The sequence below is a fragment of the Fukomys damarensis genome, unplaced genomic scaffold, assembly GCF_012274545.1.
Source record: "Fukomys damarensis isolate Sample0158 unplaced genomic scaffold, DMR_v1.0_HiC HiC_scaffold_31, whole genome shotgun sequence".
NCBI classification, from domain to species: domain Eukaryota; kingdom Metazoa; phylum Chordata; class Mammalia; order Rodentia; family Bathyergidae; genus Fukomys; species Fukomys damarensis.
In genome coordinates this window covers 15,850,045-15,871,807 of record NW_022900943.1, presented here as the reverse complement: position 1 = coordinate 15,871,807, position 21,763 = coordinate 15,850,045, and the positions used below count along the sequence as shown (strand labels likewise).

Sequence of the window (21,763 nt, the reverse complement as noted above, 5' to 3'; positions counted from 1 at the left end):
CTAAAACAAATGCCACATAATTAGATCAACTTAAGGAAAACAATAATTTCCCAGTGTCTTGGTTCTTATTTTTTCCCCATTCCCCTGCCCTCCCTTCACCCCCTCCACCCTTCCCTGTTTACAAAGACTTTGTTTCCATTTTTTCCTTTTCTCATATTTTTTCTTTTCCCTTCTTTCCTTTCCCCTACCCTTCCTACTTGCCCTACTCCTTTAGCCCTAGAAACTAGAGACATTTATAGCTAAATGGATGCATATTGAGGTCATATTCTTAAGGGAAATAATTACAACACACATATGTAAATACTGAATAGTTTCTCTGGTGTGAAAAACTAAAAGTGTAAAAAAGGTTCAAATTGTATAACTGATAATGTGAAATAGGAAGGAAAGGGCTAAAAATATTTTAATTTAGGATTACTGAAAAATTATAAAATAAGTACAGAATATATTTGTTATCTGGAGTACTTTCTTCCTAACATCTTATGTAATATTGTCATACTAAAAGATTAACTCTGGTATAATTCTGTTGACTAAATTATTTATCTTGACTTTCATTAGTTTTTCTACTATTTTCCTTATTCTGTTCTAGTATGCAGTATGTGATGCTGTATAACACTTAGGATATATTTAATTTTGACTTTGTTCTTCACTATTATGATTACTTTCCCAGCAAAAGAAACAGTAATATACTAATTGCTGCCTCTTAGGGTATTTTTCTGGACCAGAGAAATGTTGATCAAGATAGAACTTATGTATTATTCTACCAGTCAGCTAAGGAGGTTAGTTTTGAATTGGGATGACAAAAAAACTCACGAACACCTGTGTTTTCACTTGCAGTTTTGTAGATAAGTATTTTTTATCTTTCTGCAATTATTTATGATTACTGACACAAATGATAATTGTATTTGGCCTAGAAACTAATCTACCCAGATGCTCTTGTTCACAATTGAGTGGGCTGAGACCTTAGAGATGTATATGTTTTACTCATATTTTTATTAGCAGCCAATTTGGTTCTACCTTTGGCTCTTTTCCTCCCTTTGGAGAGGCACACAAATCGTTCTGGAATTTTAAAAAAAAATCAAAAATTTAGGAGAGAGTTAATGCACTTAATGTAAGTTTCCCTCTTTCTCTCCATCCCCAGCTGAACACCATTTTATCAAACATACTCTCCATTGTATAGAACATTTGCTATTTCTACATGTGTGGCCTTTGGAGAGTGCTTACCTTCTTCAGGGGATAATTACCTGTTCTCAACTTTCTACCACATCATTTGAGAAATTCTGGAATTTCTCAACAGCTAATTCATATCTCACTTTGTTTAAGATTGGCTGAGCTCCCCTTTCCTTCTATTCTGTGTTCTTTTTTTTCTTCTCAAGTTTTGCTTTACCTCTGCTATGTTTTAGTTCATATTTCTCTACTTATTTTTTTAGCTTGACTGTGGCCAGGTACTTTGGAAAGAATGCATATGGAAATCAAAAAATGATTCTCCTTAATCCACTATGATTAATTTTTTTCCATAAGAATTTGGAGTCTATTAGGCTTGTTTTTATAGCAGTTACTGAAAAAGGATATCTGTCAGGCACACCATATATTTATTGTAGATGCTGTTGTTAACGAGCTGAAGTCAACATATCACTTTTCAGTTTAAAAGTAGTAGGTATCAAATGAATAACCAGAAACAAAACTTGTCAGTTGTGTCTGGGAATCTATTGTTCAGCACACACTAAATAAAACAAAGTTCTTCACTTTCAAAGAGATGAGAACTCAGTTTTTTGAGACCTATCACCTAAACTTGCCCCACACAAGAGCAAAATAAATAAGGCTTTATCTTTTTGTACCATGCAAAGCCCTTTAATAAAATAATGGCTTGGTGACCCAACTAGAAACAGAAGGACTCATAATCCAATTTGAGGGGGACTATTTAGTCATGTCTAGAGGCATATGTGGAAAGAACATTACTCTGGAGTTGGGCATAAGTGAATGGATTTAAGTGCAGTCTCTTCATTTTATTTTCTGGATGGCCTTAGCTAAGTTATTCATTTCTTTTGGAGATTCAGTTTCTTTTTCTGCGAACACTTTTCATGACCAAATTAAATACGAAAATGAGAATATTGACCTTTCAATACCTCTTTAGCATTTTTCTGTACTCCACAAGCCATAGTACTTTAAAGTCATGTCTCCCGAGTTGTCAAATGAAGAAAGGCTCTACCCTGCATAGTGAATTTCACATATGACTTAGGGCATTTTTCATCTGGTTATTCTGCATCGTGTCTATCCAACAAGGGTGTAAACCTCTTGACCTCTGAGCCATGATATACACTTCTTGCTCTTTGTTTCCCCTATATCGTCTATTATGGTATCCCATACACAATAAAAGATAGATAAATAAATAATATGAATTGAATTGAGTAGAGTAGCCTTATTATGACTGAAGGAAACATCCAGGGAAGAGATATTCCAGGGAACATAGAAGATGAAGGGAACCATCTGTTATAAGCAGAGTAGTGATCTCTTAAATATATGCATAACTCAGTCCTTAGAATTTGTGGATACAGTTACCTCAAATGACAAAAGGGAGTTTTCTAATGTGACTAAGTTAGATCATTTTGGATTATCTAGGTGCCCAGAGTACTTATATGAGTCAATGTAGGGCTTCTAAACTTCCAAACTCTAAGACAATAAATCTGTGTTGTTTTTGAACCACAAAATATATGCTCATTTACCAAGAGAACATAAGAAAATTAATACACTATTCCTCTACAAAACCCTTAGATTTAAAAAGGAGCTAGAATAAAGAGTGCATAATGGACTGGAAAAGCACATTAATGTGTTTTATTCAGTTTTGGAAATTCAGCAAGGACCTTAGTATCCTAAAATGAGAAAAAGAGTGAATTCAGAAACATATCAGCACCAGAATCCAAGAGGAAATCAGTGCTTTATTTCAAATTCATAGCTCAGTGTAGATTTTGGAGGTAAAATGCCTCATTGAGCAAAAGCTTGCAGACAGAAATAAAGTCACTTGTTAAGCTCAAACCTGGTATCATTACTTACTGGCCCCATGAATTTTGGAAAACTCCAAAACTGCTCAGTTTCGTCATCTATAAAATGGCAATATTTAGCATACTTTGCTAATGAGAATATCGTGAAATACGCATGAACCCTTAACGTGATTCTGTTCACAAAAAGCATTGAATAATCACTAGCGATTTTTATTCTAACTGGGAAAAAACTGATATTTCTGTACTCTAGTAAACTGAAGCAGAATAAGCATGGGGAAGCAATTTACTTGATTAATTGAGAAGTTTTTCTATGCATTAAATACTTTGTAGTATAATCCCTGTACACATTTTTAAAGTGCATATTGGTTGCACAGATTAATGGGTTTCATTTTGGCAGACTCCTGCACGCGTATAACATACTCGCGTCATCTTCTCCCCCATCATCCCCCTTGCTCTGGAGATTTCGTTTCTTCGTCCACCAACACTTTTCAAGACCACATTGAACATGCCCTCCCCCCATTTTTTGTCCATCACTTTTGATAGAGTAATGAATACAGCAAAGCCAGCTCTCCTGCTCACACTGAACGTACCTAAACAAGAGTAATTTTAAAAACTGATTGAATTGACTTGATGTTTTCAGTAAGAACAAGGTAATTGAATAATAAAATACAAAATGTTGATTTACTTCAAGTGCTTATAGTCTATATCATAATATTCATAATGTATGATCATTATGAAAATCTTGCATAAATATTGATCACTCCTATTATTTGGGTAATGACAGAAGAATGTCATTGACCAATGTCAGAAAGCGTGGTGCTAGTGGGATACTTGGGAAAGTGCTTTGTTTTAGCAGTGTAATTTCTATAGGCTTGAATTCAATATTGAAAATAAGTTGGCTTCAAACATCTCAACAATTTCCAAAGGCACAAAATTAAAAGAGAAAAAAAAATCTATTCAATAGGCCATGGCTGATATAGTTTGTACTGACAGAATGATCTAAATTTCCTCAAATAGTTTATGAAAAGTAGAAGTTCTCATTTTGAAATACTGCTGTAGAAGGAGATGAAATTTTAAGGACTAAACAAGAGAGAGCTTCAAATTGTATCTCTCTCCTGTTAAGGACCCGTACTGGTTCATACAGGAGCAAGAAACAAAGGGGCAGTTGCTGGATATCTGATTAGCTGTCACGAATCTGGTATTATCTCAAATAGTATCTAAAGATAGTTTGAAATGGTCATAGCAAGTGCTGCCTACATACTCCTTAAAAGATTTTTAACCTCTGCATTTATAAATGGCATCTCATTATAATTTTCATGTGCATTTTCTACATCCTGGATGTGGTTGAAAATATTTTCATTGTTTTGCACCATGCAAGTATCCTTTTTTTTTGAAAATGTTGGCTGTTCTTTTCTTTTATCTATTATCCTTTTGGGTTGATTGAATTCTCCATTTTTGAGTTGTGGGGAATTATTTAACTTTGACATTTATTTTGTGTAGTGAGTTGAATGGTAATTCCTAACACGCATGACCATCTGTGAATGTGGCTATTTAAAAAAAAACGATCTTTAAAATGAGATCATTAAAATGAAGAATCTTCATATGAATTCATTCTGGTTTAAATTGGTTAGCCCTATATTCAATGACACATCCTTAACAGTAACACCATACAGGAAAGTCTACCCATGACAGGCAAGATAAAGAAATGACACGTATCCAGTTGGTGTATCAAAGGACCCTGTTATGAAAAGTAACAGCCTAACATAATGTGGAAGATTATTTTCAAATTATATACTGAATAATAGTCTAGATATTAAGAATATGTAAGGAGCATTTTAAAGTCAATAATATAAAGACAATCCAATTAGAAACAAGCAAAGCATGTGAATAAACATTTTTCCAAGGAAGATATACAGATGACCAATACACATATGAAAAGATGCTCATCATCTCTGGTCATCAGGGAAATACAAATCAGAACCATTCTTAAATATTTCTTCACACCAACTAAGATGCTTATAGTAAAAATGGCGGACACTGACTAGTATTGTGAAGGATATGGACAAATTGGAAACCACATACATTGTGAGTGAGAATAAAAAAGTGTTGTAACTGCTTTGCAAAATAGTTTGGCAGTTCCTAAAGAAGTTAAATATAATATTAATGTATGATCTCACATGTACTTCTAGCTAGGTCTATACCTAGGAGATTTAAAATATATGTTCAAAAAAACCTGAAGATGCATGTTCATATGCTATCCATAATGGCCAAAATGTGGGATTAAGTCAACTATTCATCAGCTAGATCATCAATGGAGAAATAAAAAGTGGCATATCAGGCATTGGCATATTGTTGAGCTATGTAAAGAAAGACATATTAATGCCTAGCTCAAGAGAAATAAACCTTGAAATCATCATACTAAGTGAAGGAACCTGACCACAGAAAACCACATTAGTTTGAACTGTCAAGCATAGGTAAATCTGCAGACAGCAGATTGCTGGTTGCTAAGGGAGGCTGCAGAAGAGTGGGAAGATGAAGAGGGGATGACTGCTAAATACGCAAAGCCCTTCTTTGGGTGATGAAGCTGTTTTGGAATTAGATTATGGTAATGCTTGTGACACATTGTGAGTGAACTAAAAGTTACCACATTATACACTTTTAAATGGTTACGATGATGAATTTTATGTTGTGTGAATTTCTCTTATTAAGAAAGTTTCTCTACAGTTCACCATCTCAAGCAACTGAAGGAATAGGACGTGTCCACCCTGGAGCAGGCACACACGGTCCATGTATATTCTATTAGTATGAGCACAGTCCCATGCCCATACCAAGGCAGGTTGGGGTGTGTGTTCTAGCTGTGTGTCCAGGAAAGGAGGAAATTGGCCTTTTCCAAGAAACCATTGGCCTCTGCAGTAGAATCTTCAGAAATGAGCTCAGGAATCTCTAGTTAGTCTTCTGTAATTATTCTTGTATCCACTTATGTTTGATAGCTGCTATTCTAGATACTCAGTACCGACAATGTATCTCTGCCATTCTGTCTTCGGGTTTGCAGTTGTAAGTGGAAAATTAAAGTGCAGAAAGAAGTCAAGTATAAAAGGAGTTTTTGAGAGAAAGAAAGTTAATCTATAACTGAAATGTTAGAGGTTGTAAGTTGGAACATGTTGGGATTATAAGCCAAAGCGAGAATGTGAAAGGAAAAGGGTAATAGTCTGTCATTGACTCGTAGAAAAGTACACATACAAAAAGAATTATAGCTGGGGATTTAGCTTAGTGGTTCTGCTGCCTGCCTCACAAGTGCAAGGACTGAAGTTCGATCTTCAGTACCCCCCCAAAAAAAGAAAAGAAAAAGAATTATAATTTTAATAGTTGAGGATTAGACATGATTGTACTTATAAATCCATATCTCTGCTTTTATTGATGTGAATAAATATTTGAATAGGAAAAACAATAATAATTACTTTAATAAGTGATGTTTTGGAGCATAAGTACACTTGAAGAGAAATTCCTAATATTTCCTTGTATGAGTTATACTTACAGCCAAAGATTACTTGTTGAAATTCCAAGTAACAACACAGACAATACTTTGTGTCTACTTTTAGGTTTTTCTCAGTGCAAGGGACTGAAATGAATTACTCTAACTCTTCTTATGCAGCTTACATGAGAAACAATGACAAACCATGAAGACAGAAATCCATTCAATAGCTAAATTATTATTGATTATCTAGTTATTGATTATCTATTCAGTAATTGCACAAAATGAAAACAATCAAAATGCTTCATAGGTATCTAGGCAGCTAAAAATAAAGTATCTCCCACATGTGAGGGCAATTAGAATCGACCTCTGTGGATTCTAAAAGGTACTCATGATTTAGGATGAAGCCTGAAAGGAAAGGAAGCATTGGCCAGTCTGTACACAAGGCACAGCCCTTAGCTTCCTCCAGCTCCTGTTGCTTGCGGCAGACAAGAGCTTACCCTGGGGAGAGAAAAATGTGCAAGAAAAGAAGAGGCTGAAGGTGTCTGGTGAAGGAGGGTAAGAAAGAGATATACAGTACATAGTATGTAGTATATCTAGTGTATGGAGAAATACATGGAAAATCTGTACAATAATACGGACTGAAAGTTATTATTAACTACTCGTGGCTAACAGCATACTTGATGACAAGATGCCTTCCTCATAAAGTCAACCATATGACAAAGATGCCCACTTCCACTCCTTCTGTCCAGCCTTGTACTGGAGGTTCTAGGGAAGGCACTTAGGAAAGTGGAAAAAGACATTCAGATTGGAGATAAATTAATCAAATTATCCATATTTGCTGATGATGTGATTTTCATATAGCAAAGTCTAGCGAATTTCCACAGAAATTAGTAAAACCAGTAAATGAGTTTATCAACGTTATAGGATATAAAATTAATATACAAAATGAATTAATTTCTATACATTCAATAAGGAACAATCTGAAAATGAATTTAAGAAAACTTTAATATCAACAGAAATAAAATAGGGTTCAATTTAGCTCAATAAGGACAATTTTTTTACACTATACAAACTGTTGGTCAAAGAAATTAATGAGGATCTGAATAGAAAGAAATACATCCCATATTCATGAAGCAGAAGATTTAACATTAATGTGGTATTATTCTTCACATTGATGCATAAATTCATTACAATCCCTATCAAAATTCCAACCGGGAATTAAGCCAATGCAAAACTCATGTGGAAGCTGGGCGTGGTGGCGCATGCCTGTAATCCCAGCACAGGAGGATTGTTGTGAGTTTGAGACCAGCCTGGGCTACATAGTGAGTTCCAGATTAGTCTTCACTACATAGTGAGACCCTGTCTCAAAAAACAAAACAAAACAAAACTCATGTGGAAATTTGAGTAACATATAATAACCAAATAACTTTGAAAAGGAACAAAGTTATGATTCATACATCCCAACTTGAAAACTTAATATATATTTGCAAGAATCAAGACAAAGCAATATGATCTCAGCATAGATGGATCAATAGAACAGAACTATAAGTCTAGAGAGTAAACCTTCACATTTATGGTAAATATATATTTCAAAATTTATCAAAATAATTCCATGAAGGATGAGTGGACAACTGAATAGCCACATGCAGAGAAAGAACTTGGGCCCTTTCCCCACACCGTGTATGTAAACGAACTGAAAGTGGATCACAGACTTAGCTTAAGAGCTACAACTATAAAACTGGGAGAAGAAATTTCAGGAAGAAAAGTACATCTTCTTAAAGTTGTGTTGGGAAATAGTTTCTTAGCTATGACACTAAAGTATAAGCAGCTAAAGAAAAGACTGATACATCAGACTTAGTCAAAATTGGAATCTTTTGTGTTGCAAGTGACATTGCTACAATGTGAATAGATAACCCTTCAGATTGAGAGAAAATTGTTACAAATCGTATATCTGATTGGAAGTTAGTATCTAGAGTATAGAAATAATTTTTATTACTCAATAAAATCAAATAAAGACAATCCAATTTAAAAATGACAGAAGATTTGAGTAGACATTATTTCTCCAAAGAATATTTACAAATCACCTATAAGCACGTGAAAAGATCTTGTAGAGCAGAGGACAATGAGCTGCCTCTTTAATATACATGCTAAGATTTGGGTGCATTGGCTATAATGAAGTGGCCATAATTAATAACTATTGATGAGCTATGGAGTAATTGAAATACTCATACAAGACTGATGAAAATAAGGTTGGTAGAATCTCAATTTGTGGAGATTCCTGTATTATCCAGTATGCCAATATATGTTCAAGAAAAATGAAAACACATCTAAGTAAAACCATGAATACTAATGTTAAGAGAAGTATTAATCATTGTTAGTTATGACTTAAAAGTGGAAACAGCCCAAATGTCTATCAACGTGTGTATTGGCAAATCACATTTGGTACGTCCGCTAAAGGAATACTATTCAGATATTGAAAGGAACAAGAACGAAGTGCTGATTCGTGTTATACCTTAAAAACATTTGCTTAGTGAGAAAAGTTAATCACAACAGATCACATTTGCTTGAGTGTCCATAAAGGGAAAACTTAGAGATAAGGTGCATTGGTGGTTGTGTATGGCTGTGGGCAAGTGACTGCTGATGGGTAGGAGTTTATTCTGGGGACACTGAAGGCACTACAGACTCCACTTTTTTGATGGCTACACATATAAAATGTTGAATTGCGCACATGAAATGGGTACATTACTATGTCATGTTGATTCTATTTCAATGAATATTTATATAAATTTAACATAAATACTATATGCTACATATTAATATATATTATATGTCATATAATAAAATTTATCCTCCTTGTCAAATCATTTTCTTTTTCTGCAAATGGCAGCAAAATAATTTGACGATAAGGTTCCCCAAATGTTGGACTTTTCCTCCATTTGTAGTTTTTGGGCATGTGTGGGGAGCAGGTGAGAGGACAGGCTAAGAAAAATCCTAGTGAAGGTAAAGAGAGGTGGGTTAAATGTAACTTTACAAGTCCAGCCCTGCTTATCCTTGCCCTGGTTTTTCCACCTTTGGTCCTCAGAGTCTCGAGGTAACCAAGCTCTTACTTACTCGCACCCTTTCTTCCTGGGCATTTTTCAGAGGCTGCTTTGATGAGCAATTTCAGTGTATAGTCACTGGGAGAATTGGAATAATTGATTCCATTAGGCAACTTGCCCAGGGTCACACAGATCCCGTAGGAATGGGCACAAATGGCCTAAGAATATCCGAAGAGCATGGGAGGGAACCCCGGGGGAGCTGAGTCTCATAATGGGAGTTGATAGCTCTGCTGGGTGAGGCCTCCATTTGTATCAGATGCTTCTTAACAGACCCTTTTGTCTGTGGTCTCACTTAACTGGATCTACAAACACCCCTGGCTAAAGGACAAAGAAAAATTCTTACTGTGTGTATTAGCCGGCTAGGGTTGCTATAACAAGATACCACAGACTGGATGGCTTCAACATCACAAACCTCTTTTCTCACAGTTTTAGAGGCTAAAAATCCAAGATCAGAGGCTCACTGTGGGCAGATTCTAGTGAGGACCCTCTTCTAGGACGCAGACTTCTCTCTTCTTCCTATAGCCTAACAAGGCGGAGAGATTGAGAGAGGGAGAGAGGAGACAGAGTCAGAAAGAATGAGAATTAATGAGAATTAATAAGAATGAGAGTATACACCAGAGCTCCCTGTGGTCCCTCTTATAAGGCACTATCTGTATTCATGAAGACTCTACCTTTTTGATCATGTTGCCAGCAGAAAGGCTCACCAGCTAATACCTTCGCACTGAAGGCTAGGAATTCAACATAAATTTGGGGGAGCACAAACATTCAATCTATTGTTTCACCTTCTCTGTAGAGATTTCTCAGTCCCCAAGGTATTTAGCAAATATGTGATAAGAGCCACTTATTCCATCTGAGCTCCAGTGTCCTTTCTCTTAGAGGCAATAAAAATAACAATGTAATATTATCTGTCTCAGGTTGTTGTGCAGATCAAGCAGGTTCGAAGTCATAAAAGACACAGAGAAAGGTGCTATGAGTTAATGTTATTCTTTGCCATAGCTCCTGTGAGACAGCGGGCAAATACCTGTGACACCTAACTCAACTGTATAGTAAACATTAACTGACCCATCAGAACCAGGAAGATCTTTGGAGACCATTGCCCACCTCATTCGCTTCCCAGATGAATTCAGAGGACGGGAGAGAAGGAACTTGCCTGAAGACAGACCCACAGTTAACATATTTGCATTATTTGATATATCCAGGGCTCTGACACCAGATGCCCGCTCCCTGCTGTTTCTCGAGATGTCTTCTGTGCTCCCAAACTCAGAAACTTACTTTTCTGTATTGGGAAAAATGTGTTAAACTTGTTGGCACGCCTAAGTGAAGGTAAGACTGGGTTGCCTTCCTTTGAGTGAATGTAGATGTGTTGAACTGGATCATGTAGGATTTCTATAGGATGCTGCTGCTCAGGGAAAGCTGCATGGCAGCTCTAGGAATGCCCTGGCAGGGGTCAACTCATGCCAGGAGGCCTTCCCTTTGTGGCCCATAAGTCACTGTAGAGAGTGTACGAGACATGTGGTTTTGTGTCTCGGACAGTCATTCCACTGAGTTATTACCGAGTGAACATGAACATGTGTATTTCACACACACGTTCTGAGAACCCTGGAATTTGTCCAAACTCATCGGAATCTGAGACAGACAAAGGTTCATGACCCGTAGATAAGAATCTGGAGAGCTCTGGGAATTTGAAATACCCTCTATATTTTGATCTCCCTTGTCTGTTTCAACAGAGTGTTTTGTGGTTGCATTATTTGATATTGAACAGACAGTTCTGATACATTTATTTCTGAGGAGGCTCCTACAGTGCGCAGCATACTGGTTTCCACTCTCTAGCATGATCATCAGCTTCCTCATCTGAGTACTAGAGGTCTCTGGTTTCTAAGACCCTTTTCAGTGGTGACATTTTACGTACCTGACTCTACCCTGTCATGTAAGAGGCCTCAGAAAGTGTTTGCCCAACCTTTTTGATACACGTGCATTCCTACAGTTTGCATTTGTGCCATCTCTACCTGTTTGATACAGAAGGGAGAGGAGGAAAAACAAGACTGGCATCTGTTCTGCCAACAAGAGATTAGAAGAAAGATGCAGATGGAGATGCCAGTAACATTCTATGTGTCTTTAGCTTCCTTGTAGTAAATATGTAAAATACTTAGCATGGGGGATTGTACTTATTAAAGTGTGTATTAAATCTGTATAATGCAGCTGACACAGTGCTGGAGATACGATAGACGCACTAATCACCCATTTCTCTGCTCTTGCTGCCCCTCCCTAGGGATTCTGAGGGAGTGGGTGGCTGCTGCTTGCCTGCACTGCTCTTGGAAGGATCTGGAGCTTCCCTGAGCTCCCCTTAGGGTCAGTCCCCTCAGATCAGCCCCCTTTACTTGAAGAGAACTGATCTAAAGTCAGACCTCAGGCAGCTTCTCTGGAAGTCCTGTGTTTTGTAATAGGGAGACTGCTCCTACCACTTCCAGCGATCATTTCAAACTAGATATGCCTATGCTTTAGACATGAAATTTCCAGGAGAAGAGATTATCTAGAAGCGCCAGATCAATTTGGAGCTTTTACTTCCCAAAATGTGGGTACTGGGGAGTAATTCACAGTTCTCAAGCATTTCTGGGTGTCTTTCTTACTGCAGAGGTAATGGACCATTCAAATGACAGAGTTCGATTTTTTGCTCTGTGCTCTTTTTGTTTTCAAATTTCTGCTATGCTCTCTGTCCTGCCCAATAATTTTCTGAAATTCTGCTTCCAAGAAGCTTTTTCTCCTTTTCGAAGCAGTTGTTACTCTGATAGAATGCAGTGCATTTTCTTGCTACCATTAGGATTCCTTAGACTTTGGGTAATGCAGAACTGCTTCCAGGGCTGTTTGGAGAAATTTTGCTCAGGGCTCAACCAATGCTTTAAATAATCCAAACTTGTTTGCAGAATCTTAAGTATCTGGGGAGATTCATGCAAATACTTCTCTAGTGGGTGATAATCTATTCTTTTTTTTAATTTTTTTATTTTTCTGATACCGGGGATTGAACTCAGGATCTTGTGCTTGCCAGGAGAAATCTTGTACTTGCCACTGAGCTAAATCTCCAGCCGGTACTAATCTATTCTACAAACTCTCCATTTACCTGGCGAATCAGAGGGGCTGAGTCCTGCGCTGGCAGAGGGTGGTAGCTGGCGTTTTATTTTGGTTCATACACTGTCCTGCTGAAGAATATGGGTGTGGATGTTTCATCAAAGTGCTATTTTATCCTTGCTTTGCATAAGCTTTCCAGGAAGTTTCCCAATTAAATGTTTATTTTATTTTTATGTTTGCAATGCACGATAATTACATTCATTTTGGGGAATACACATACTAGATCTTAATAGTTTTTCCTCCCCTTTTCTCCCGCTTACCTTCTGACCTTTTTCTTGGGTCCTTTCCATCTCTACAAAGTTGACCTCCCTGTTCCTAGCATCTCCCCTTTATGGTACTCTTTATTTTTATGCTGGGTTTCTCATATAAGGGAAACCATGTGATATTTAGTTTTCTACATATGATTTATTTCACTTAAAAGTATAATCTCATCATGATCTAATCCATTTTCCTACAAATAACTCATGTTTATCTTTCTTTATGGCAGAGTAGTACTTCATTGTATCTATGTATACCACATTTTATTTATTTATTCATCTATTAATGGGCATATAGGCTGCTCTCATAATTTAGATATGGTGAATTATGCTGCTACGCTAAGTGAATATTTGAGAGAAGAACATTATAAAATATATTGGAACTTCATCATTCAAAGGCAGCTGGAAAATGTGTATTTCTTATCAAAACATTTTCTGGAAAAAAAAGTGTTTAAAATCCCAAATGGGTGTAAAAATTATGCTTCCTTTGCTCTCTTTCCTCATGTTCCTCATTCTTACAGATTTCTGAGAAGACAGAGACTTTATTATGTGCTCATATGTTTTTTTCCTGTTTATTTATATTTGAACATAAATAGCATAGATTTCAATCCCTGCAGATGTTGACTTATTGGCTTTTTAAAAATTATGAGCACAGGTTTTTGTAGCTGTTTTATAAATGTATTTGAAATATTGTTTATGTTTACTAAGTGCTATGCATAAAAACCAATATAGTGACATTTGACCCATTTGATGATGAGTCAAATATCTCTACTAAGCAGAGTTTACTGAAATCCAGTTTTCTCCTTTGGTGAGAAAATGACAGACCATCTTTTATAAGGCGGAACCTGAGGCCAAGAAGGTGGCAAACCTCCCTTTGCAGTTGTCCTTACTCTGAACCGGAAATTCACGTTCACCTTACTTTGTCCAAAACAACGTGCCTCATCGATTTAGGAATACAGGAAAACACTAAGACTCAACCTATATCTACATCAGCAGATGAATGGATAAAGAAAATGTGGTATTTATACACAACAGGGCGCTCGTCTGTGTAAAGAAAGATAAATGAGTCATTTGTAGGAAAATGAAGGTAACAAATCAGACACACACGCTTAAATAGCACATGGTTTCTCTTATGTGAGAAACCCACAGAATATGCAAAGCACAAAACAAAAGACAGATAACAGGATGTGGGGGGGGGAGTGAGCAAGAGATGGAGGGAGGAGCAAGGGAGGGGAGGGAAGAGGAGGAAAACCAAATGAAGATGTGTTTTGTACATGCGCCAGCGCCACACAAGGAATGAAATCATTATGTACTGTGAGCATCTACTAATTTAAAAAAAAAAAAACAGATCTTGGAGGTCAATAAATATCAAAGCTTAGTGAAATCGTTTTAGGTTGAAATATATATATGCACAAGTATATATGAGCACGTTTGGGGTTAGGTTTCCATGGAAGTATCCCTGAGAAATCAATGCAGGGAGAACATTTCATTTATATGTCCGTCACAGGAAGCAGTGATTGAACTTGGTGCAGAGTGTCTGAATGAGCAGGGGGTGGGACGACCGAAGCCCAGCTCTGTCTGAGTGGCTCTCCTAGTCCGACTTGTTTCACAGGAGGAGTGGAGAAAGTAGGGAAGTTATATGCCAACTCTGTCGTCGGTTGACCATCCTTCTCTCAGCAGTGGTCATTAACCCCGCCCCCCGGCACTTCCAGCCCCCCGCCCGTGTCACCTGCAGTTGTAGACCCTGCAATAGGGTGCCACCCTTGTGTCCTGGGGTACTGAATTCCACGTGTTCACAGCTGTGTAATGACAGCACCTACTAGTATGGCATCAGGGGCATCAGGAAAAGGGAGTTGGACTGGGAATGACGAATACCCCGCTGGGAGCTGTAGGAGTCGCAGAGGAGTAGCCAGCTATAGGGGTACTGAGGAGCAGCTAGCTGAATACCAGTGCATGTCCAACAAGGTAGACAGAATTCTTCTCCTTTGTAATTTTAGTTGTTAATCATTAACTCAGTACTGTGTGTTACAAATCACTTCTTCAGTTCATCTAAAATGAGAAGCATTTTCTTTTGTGAATATTCTTTTGCTTGTATAGCTTTGTTATTTCCTGCGACCCCTTAATTAGTAGCACAATGCCCTTCAAAAATTATGTACACAATTTCTTTTTTCTACATCACACCTCTTGCTTCTCAGTACCAACATTTAAACTTCCAAATGCAACATGTAGCTTGGGGCTCCAGCCCTCCTTTGACTCTCAGTATTTTCCAGAGTCTAGGCTAACTTCTAATTCCACGAATTATTAAGCTTCTGTGATTCAAAGAAGTGGCCTGTTTTTGCCAACTTGAATAAGCAGCTATGTTATTTCCTACTGTTCCTTCACCACAGTTTTTCACTTCTGATTTCTGTTTAAATGAAGCACATTTTCTGCCATCTAAGTCTCAATGAACTTCCCTTAGCATTGTCTGGTGTTAAACATTCAGTTCTGCCTGGCTCTGAGTGTAACTGGTATCCAACTCTAATTCCTAGCATTGTGAAAATGTCCATCCTAATACTGGAGTCAGGAATATGCAGATACTTTCTTTAAATATAAAGGGTATAATAAGTATGTGTGAGAATATTTCAGTTTCCTCAAGTACTGACAAATTAACCAGAGTTATTTCTTCTAAGAGAAACAATGACATTATTTTTGCCTCATCTATGAAACCAGACAAAGGGGATGTACTTTAGTCACTTTCCCATCACTGGGAAAAAATACCTGACACCTCTTACAAAGGAAGTGAGGTTTAATAAGGCATGTGGCACATACCTCTAATCTCAGCACTTTGTGAGGGAGGAGAATTGCATATCTGAGCCCAGCTTGGGCAACTTAGCAAGAACCTATCTCAAAATAAAAAGTAAAAAGGATTGAGGATGTAGCTCAACATGAGGGCTCTGAGTTCAATTCCTAGTGCTGAAAAAAAAGTGAAGAAAGAAGGAGAGATTTATATTGGCTCACAGTTTCAGAGGGGTCAGTGTGTGGTTTATTAACTCCAGTGGCAGAGAGCCTGGTAGAAGAAAAAGCTGCCCAACACATGGCAGGCACGAAACAAAGAGAGCGAGAGGAGGAGCTGGGGACAATGAAGATATCCTTCCAGGACATGCCTCAGTGATCCACCTTTTCCAACCTGGACCCACCTCCTAATGTGGGGGCACTTACTCATCAGTAAATTAATCCACGGATAAGCTCATAGCTGAATGTGCTGTTACAATGTGGGACCTGGTTGGAGGTAGGTCACTAGGGGCATGACATGAAAGAGTGTGTTTGTGTCTTCTCTATGTCTGCTTCCTGGCTAACATATTGGGCATCTTTCCTCCTCCAGGTCATTCTGCTGTTCCATTTCTGCCTTACTGCCAGTAGACCATGGACCGAAACCTCTGAAAATGTGAGCAAAATATACACTACTCCTTCTTTAACTGTGGGTATTGGGTACATTGTCTCAGCAACAGGAGAGCTAACACACAGTAATTCTCTTGTGCATCTCTAAATTCTCCTTTGTTTTAAAACTTCTATCATAAGATTGTTTCTCCCAGAATAAGTACTTTATAGTCAGTGTACAAGCTATGGCAAAAAAGTGAGGAGCTAAAGTAGGAGGATGCAATTCTTAATGCACAATTTCAGTATCTTGCCAACTGCATGGCTGGTGACTAAATCAGTGGCGCCAAAATCCAACAACACCTAGAGTGATTTGTTGCTTTAGGGATGGAGTATTTTCTCCTTTGTGGACATAGACATCTTTGGTAAAGGCTGAATATTTCCCCTCCCAGACCCAAGAACACCCACTATTAATGAATGACACAGGAGAGAGAGAGCCCTGCTGGCAAATGGGCTGTTTAAGATTCCATTAGGGGGCTAGCTCTTCTTGAAAGTCCACAATTATGTATGAAGAGAGTCTTCCTCACTCTAAGACTAAGTAGGCAAACATGGATAAGATTTTGTTGTCTGTTTCTTCAACTGTCAAACAGAAAGAAATACTGCACCGATTAATCTAAAAGAGGTGTATATAATACAATATGGGCGAACTCTTTTGTAATCCCCCAGAAGGACATTTATTAAGTTTGACCCTTCGGGGGGTTGTAGATTTCAAGATGGTTGCTTAGCTCCACATAGCAATGTTAAACTCTTCCTGAATCCTGACATATAGTTGTATTTTGATTTTCTATATGTATGAAAGATCTGACTCTTTTTAGCTACTAACCCCATGATAACACCCCCAGCCAAAATTAGCAGAATGTCAGGGCCTTTGGCAACAGCAATGTATAGACTTTGCTCTTTGGCAACTAAGGGCTTAAAGACTCGTCTATAGCCATGAAACACACCATGGTATCTAACCTATCCTGAATAGGACATACATTTCTCCCATTAAAATATGTATCTTATATGTTGCTCATTTGACCCTCATGAAAATCGGAGGTACATTTTGTTTACTTAAAAAAAGAAAATAATAACATAAATTTTACACTCACATGCTAGCACCCGTTTTTTGTGATAGTTAAGTCTGTTTGCTATATTTCAATCCACAAGTATGTACCAATGCACTAAGTTCCTGCCTTGTGCTAGGATGAAGATGCCCTATGGTGAATGTGCTCCTCAGGAAAAAGCAGGAGTAGTTATCCCCAAGTGGCTGGAGATATTGGCTGAATTTAGAAGCGTGATTACCCTTGTTCAGCTTAGCCAAGGGCTCCGTTTACTTTTTGTCACTGGGTAATTGGTTCTTTATGCCTTAGAGAAGCCCAAAGAGATGAGCATTAATTATTTCCTCTGGGGTTTAGATCATGTCCCTCAGTATCAGCCAAGGGTTCCCCATCTTTTTTCATACACGAACCCCTGTATCAGTCTGGTGAAGCCAATGTGCCCTTCTTAGTATAATATTTTATATGCATAAAAGACATAGAGTTACAAAGGAAAATAATTATACTGAAATAAGCTTTTATGTTGGAAGAATCTAGGTTAAAACACCCTATGAATGAAGAATCTTTTTTCATAAAGAACAATGGTCCACAAAAGAAGAGATTTAAAATATTTATACAGATCTTTATAGTGCTTTTCTTTTGAAGAGCTTGCAGAGTTTTAGTAACATTTGAACTGTGATAATATATCTCTATGTAGACACAAAAATCTTTCCAATCTAAAGACTGCTGCAGTGGAGGGCTTCAGTGGTTTTTTCCCTCTCTGCAGGCATTTCCCACGGAGTGGGCTCTGGCTGTTCCAGTTCTCTACTACCTGACCGCTGTGTAGGGATGCAAGGCTTAAGGTGGAGCTGCCGTGTAGAGCCCGGGATGAGAGAAGGGAGGGATTGAGTATAAAACACAATCAAATCTAGGAAGGATGAGGGCCTGGGGCAGAGACAAAGTCAAACGGAGGGGGGCTCTACACAAGGGTGGATGAAAGGGCAATGGAATCCAAGACTGAGTGAAGGGTTCATTTCTGAATTTGCTGGCTATGCTATGGCATAGCTCTGAAACGATTCAAAGTGTCTCAGTCAATGGAGAATTATATAGATGTTTTAGGTAGTAGTAGGTAGCAGTGCAGTACAGACAACAGATATGTTTTCCACATATTAATAAAATTTTCCATTTTTGCAAATCAGCCATGCTCATGAAAAAACAAACTTAGAAATGCCCTATAAATTTAGTTTTGGACCAGGTAGAATAAAGGACATTTAGAATATGTTCCTGATTACTGAAGAAATTTGGCCAACAGATAAGGCATTTGAACCCATGGCATCAGAGTGGCCTGAATTCTGGGCCTTAGTGCCCAGAATTCCTTCACTGAACCAATCTGTCCTGACCAACAGAGCCACCTCGTGGTCACAGTGGGAAATGCTCCTACCCGAAGTGCTCATTCTGCAGCCTTGAGATCTGCAGGGAGGAGGCTAAACACAAAACAGTTGGGCCCCAAATTGGGCGCTTAGGAATTAGCAAGCCTAAAGTGAGACCAAATAATTTGCATTTCTAATGAGTTCTTTGTGAGTGAGTAAAGAAGGACTGCTTTTCGGGGAGCCCCAATTTGAGAACCCCTGCTTTACAGTGATCTTCTTCCTTCTAAAGAGGATATGCACAGGTTGTACTGACTTGAACAGCTTCATCGGCCACAGATCAGTCGACTTCACAGGTTAGACAAATCTTTTCATATGAACAAGCATTTTATATATCTCCATTTTTGTACCACGTCTTCTCTGACTTTTTCCTAGGACATCACAGAAAAATATATTTTTCTTCTTTTCTTTTTCTTTAACTTCTTCTTTGGGGTTGTAATTAATATTTAAAAAGGAAAAAGAAGCTGACAATCCTATAAGCGTGATTAGTTAACACATCTGATAAGTAAATAACACCGCACGTTTTGAAATTTGCTAATTGCCATGATATCTTAAAGCCTTAGAAAGTGTCCAATTATTTATATTGTCAGTAATATTCCAACCTACTTCTAAGTCTTCCTTTCATTAAAATGTGTTTTCATCAAAAATATGCAGAGCAGAAAAAGTTACTTTTGTTATTAACTATATTTTGTTGAAAGCATAGAACATTATACATACATTATTGGCTATGGAGATTTGGAGGAGCCATAAACATAACTTATAATCTTATTTTTCTGCAAAATGGATTTTGATTTCCAAATAATCAACTTAGACAAGTAAATGGACCTTTGGGAATTACCCATCAATAAGTTGAAAAACAACAAAGGTCATACAAGGCTTGGACAGTTCACAGAAGAATTGGAGAGAAGTCACCAAAGAATTGGATAGAAATCACAAAAGAGAGTTAACACACACACACACACACACACAAGGTAGCCGGGAGGCAGGTTTATAGTGTTTAAAATTTTTAGTGATAGCCAAACTTCAAAACGGCTGAAAAATATTTTAAAAGGCCTTTTAATTTTACCTCAGGTACATTTTAAAAGTCAAACATGGCGCTGTTCTTCCTGGTAGTTTTTATCTTTTCATAAAAACAAAACCCCAAAATGTCATGGGACGTTGACGCATGCGTGGGTTCTTTGGAGCCAGCGTGCAGTCAGCACGCATCTCACTGGATGTTACGTCTCTGGGCCTGGAAGACGGAAAGTTGTCGGGCACTGTTCCTTACCGAAACGCAAGCTGTGCGGAGTAAACCTCACACCGCTTTTGTCAGGGTCTCGACAGCCAGGGTGACTTTATGGGCCAAGTGAAAAAATACTGAGGACTAATTTAAAAACCAAGGCTATCTTTGAAGTTCGCAGGCAAGGAGATTCAAAATGTGTGTAACACCGGACAGGCTTTCTGTGTAGTTTTCTTTTTTTTTTGGTGGTAGTTGTGGTCGTGGGGACATCCAAGACTTCTGACAAAGCACATTCATAAGTGTAGAAGATTAATTCAGAAGGACATTTGTGGCCAACAGTTTCTTAGATCTCTGGACCTCTGGGAAATAAAGGAAGCCCTTTGGCAGACTCAGGTGTTCACGGTTCCTGCATCTGCTTCAAAGCTTCTTTCCAGAGGAATGATGGCGTCATGCTTCTGTCCGGTCTTCAGCCTTGAGATCCACCTTCTGCAGCTCAAGACAAGGTAAGGTATGGGTCCATGGAAAGGGAACATTCCATCTCATAAAGGCATTGCTGATGCTTTTTGCCTGGAGATACAAATTCTTGAAGCAAACAGTTGATACTCTGTTACCGCCCATGTATTTACACTGTGGGTTTTGGGACGCAGCACTCCAACCAAGGATGTTGGGTTGTCTCTGAGTGGGAGTGGAGCTCTTTGGAAACAAGATCGAGTGGCCGAGACTCAACGCTGGGTCCGTGAGACTCAGGGGCTGGGGCTGCCACAGTTTCCTGTGCATGGGCTCCCGTGAGGTCTCTGGAGCCCTGCCTCCTGGGGCCAGCTGGTACACTGAGCAGCACAGGGCATGCCAATCATGCAATAACCAGTAGACTCCCAGTTTAAATTACCCAGCTGTAACTGTTAAGCTTAATTGTCAGCTTGAGTAGACTGTGAGATACATGGGAAGGTGTTAGGATCCTGGGGGCCTCACGTTCATCAGTAGATCAACCTGCTAATGGGCAGAGCGGACTGTGCTGTTAGGTGGTGGGCCCAGTGGGAGATGTGCCTTTGGAGATCTGCCTGGTGCTCCTGGGATCTGCTTCCTGCCTGCCACGAAACGAGCAGTTTTGCCCCACCATGCCTTTCTGACGTAATATTCCTGCCTTGGAGCCAGCTGATCATGGAATGAAACCAAACCATGATCAAAAGAATTTTTCCTCCTTTTATGTTGTATACGGCGGGTATTTGATCCCAAGGGTGAAAATCTAACCAATACTCCGGCACTATGCCTGTTCGCAATGCAAAACCAAACTCATCGGTGACAAAGATTGTTTTCACCGTAGCAGAACAACGCAGACTATATTAGAGTCACTGCGCCTGTGCACTTAATTCTCCCCAGTGCTCAATTTGAGACATTTTCAAATGAGTTTGTGTTTTATAACTGAGCAGTCCAGACTCCTAGACAAACAAGGACATCGGGAGAAGCATGACAAAGTCTCCTACTAAGAGCAAAAGATTTTTATGTTTGGGTCCATCTTTGCCTTGAAGGCAGGATTTCTACAATGTCTTTGTATTCTAGTCACTGAGCGCTTTCTCTACCAGCCGCCTTCATTCTTCTCATGTTGATGGGAGCGTAAGAGAGTACAGATCTCTTATGAGGAAACCGGTGCATCTCTCTCTTTCCAGCAGGCAACACAGCTGTATTTATTAGGGTGCAATAGTATCAGCATATGCCAAAAAAAAAAAAAAAAAAAAAAAAA

General features: G+C 38.4%; 1 long non-coding RNA gene across 4 annotated transcripts in view; it reads left to right on the top strand.

Moving 5' to 3' along the window:
• Positions 1-21,763, top strand: part of LOC104873450 — a 164,236-nt gene that overhangs the window by 21,896 nt on the left and 120,577 nt on the right. For 3 of the 4 annotated variants that reach the window (XR_783475.1, XR_783474.1, XR_783477.1), the window contains exons 4-6: positions 10,566-10,892; positions 16,311-16,373; positions 20,365-20,528. This is a non-coding gene — a long non-coding RNA (uncharacterized LOC104873450). Of the gene's footprint in view, positions 1-10,565; positions 10,893-16,310; positions 16,374-18,166; positions 18,348-20,364; positions 20,529-21,763 lie in introns of those variants that run through there. The other variant, XR_783476.1, reaches the window with a different exon arrangement.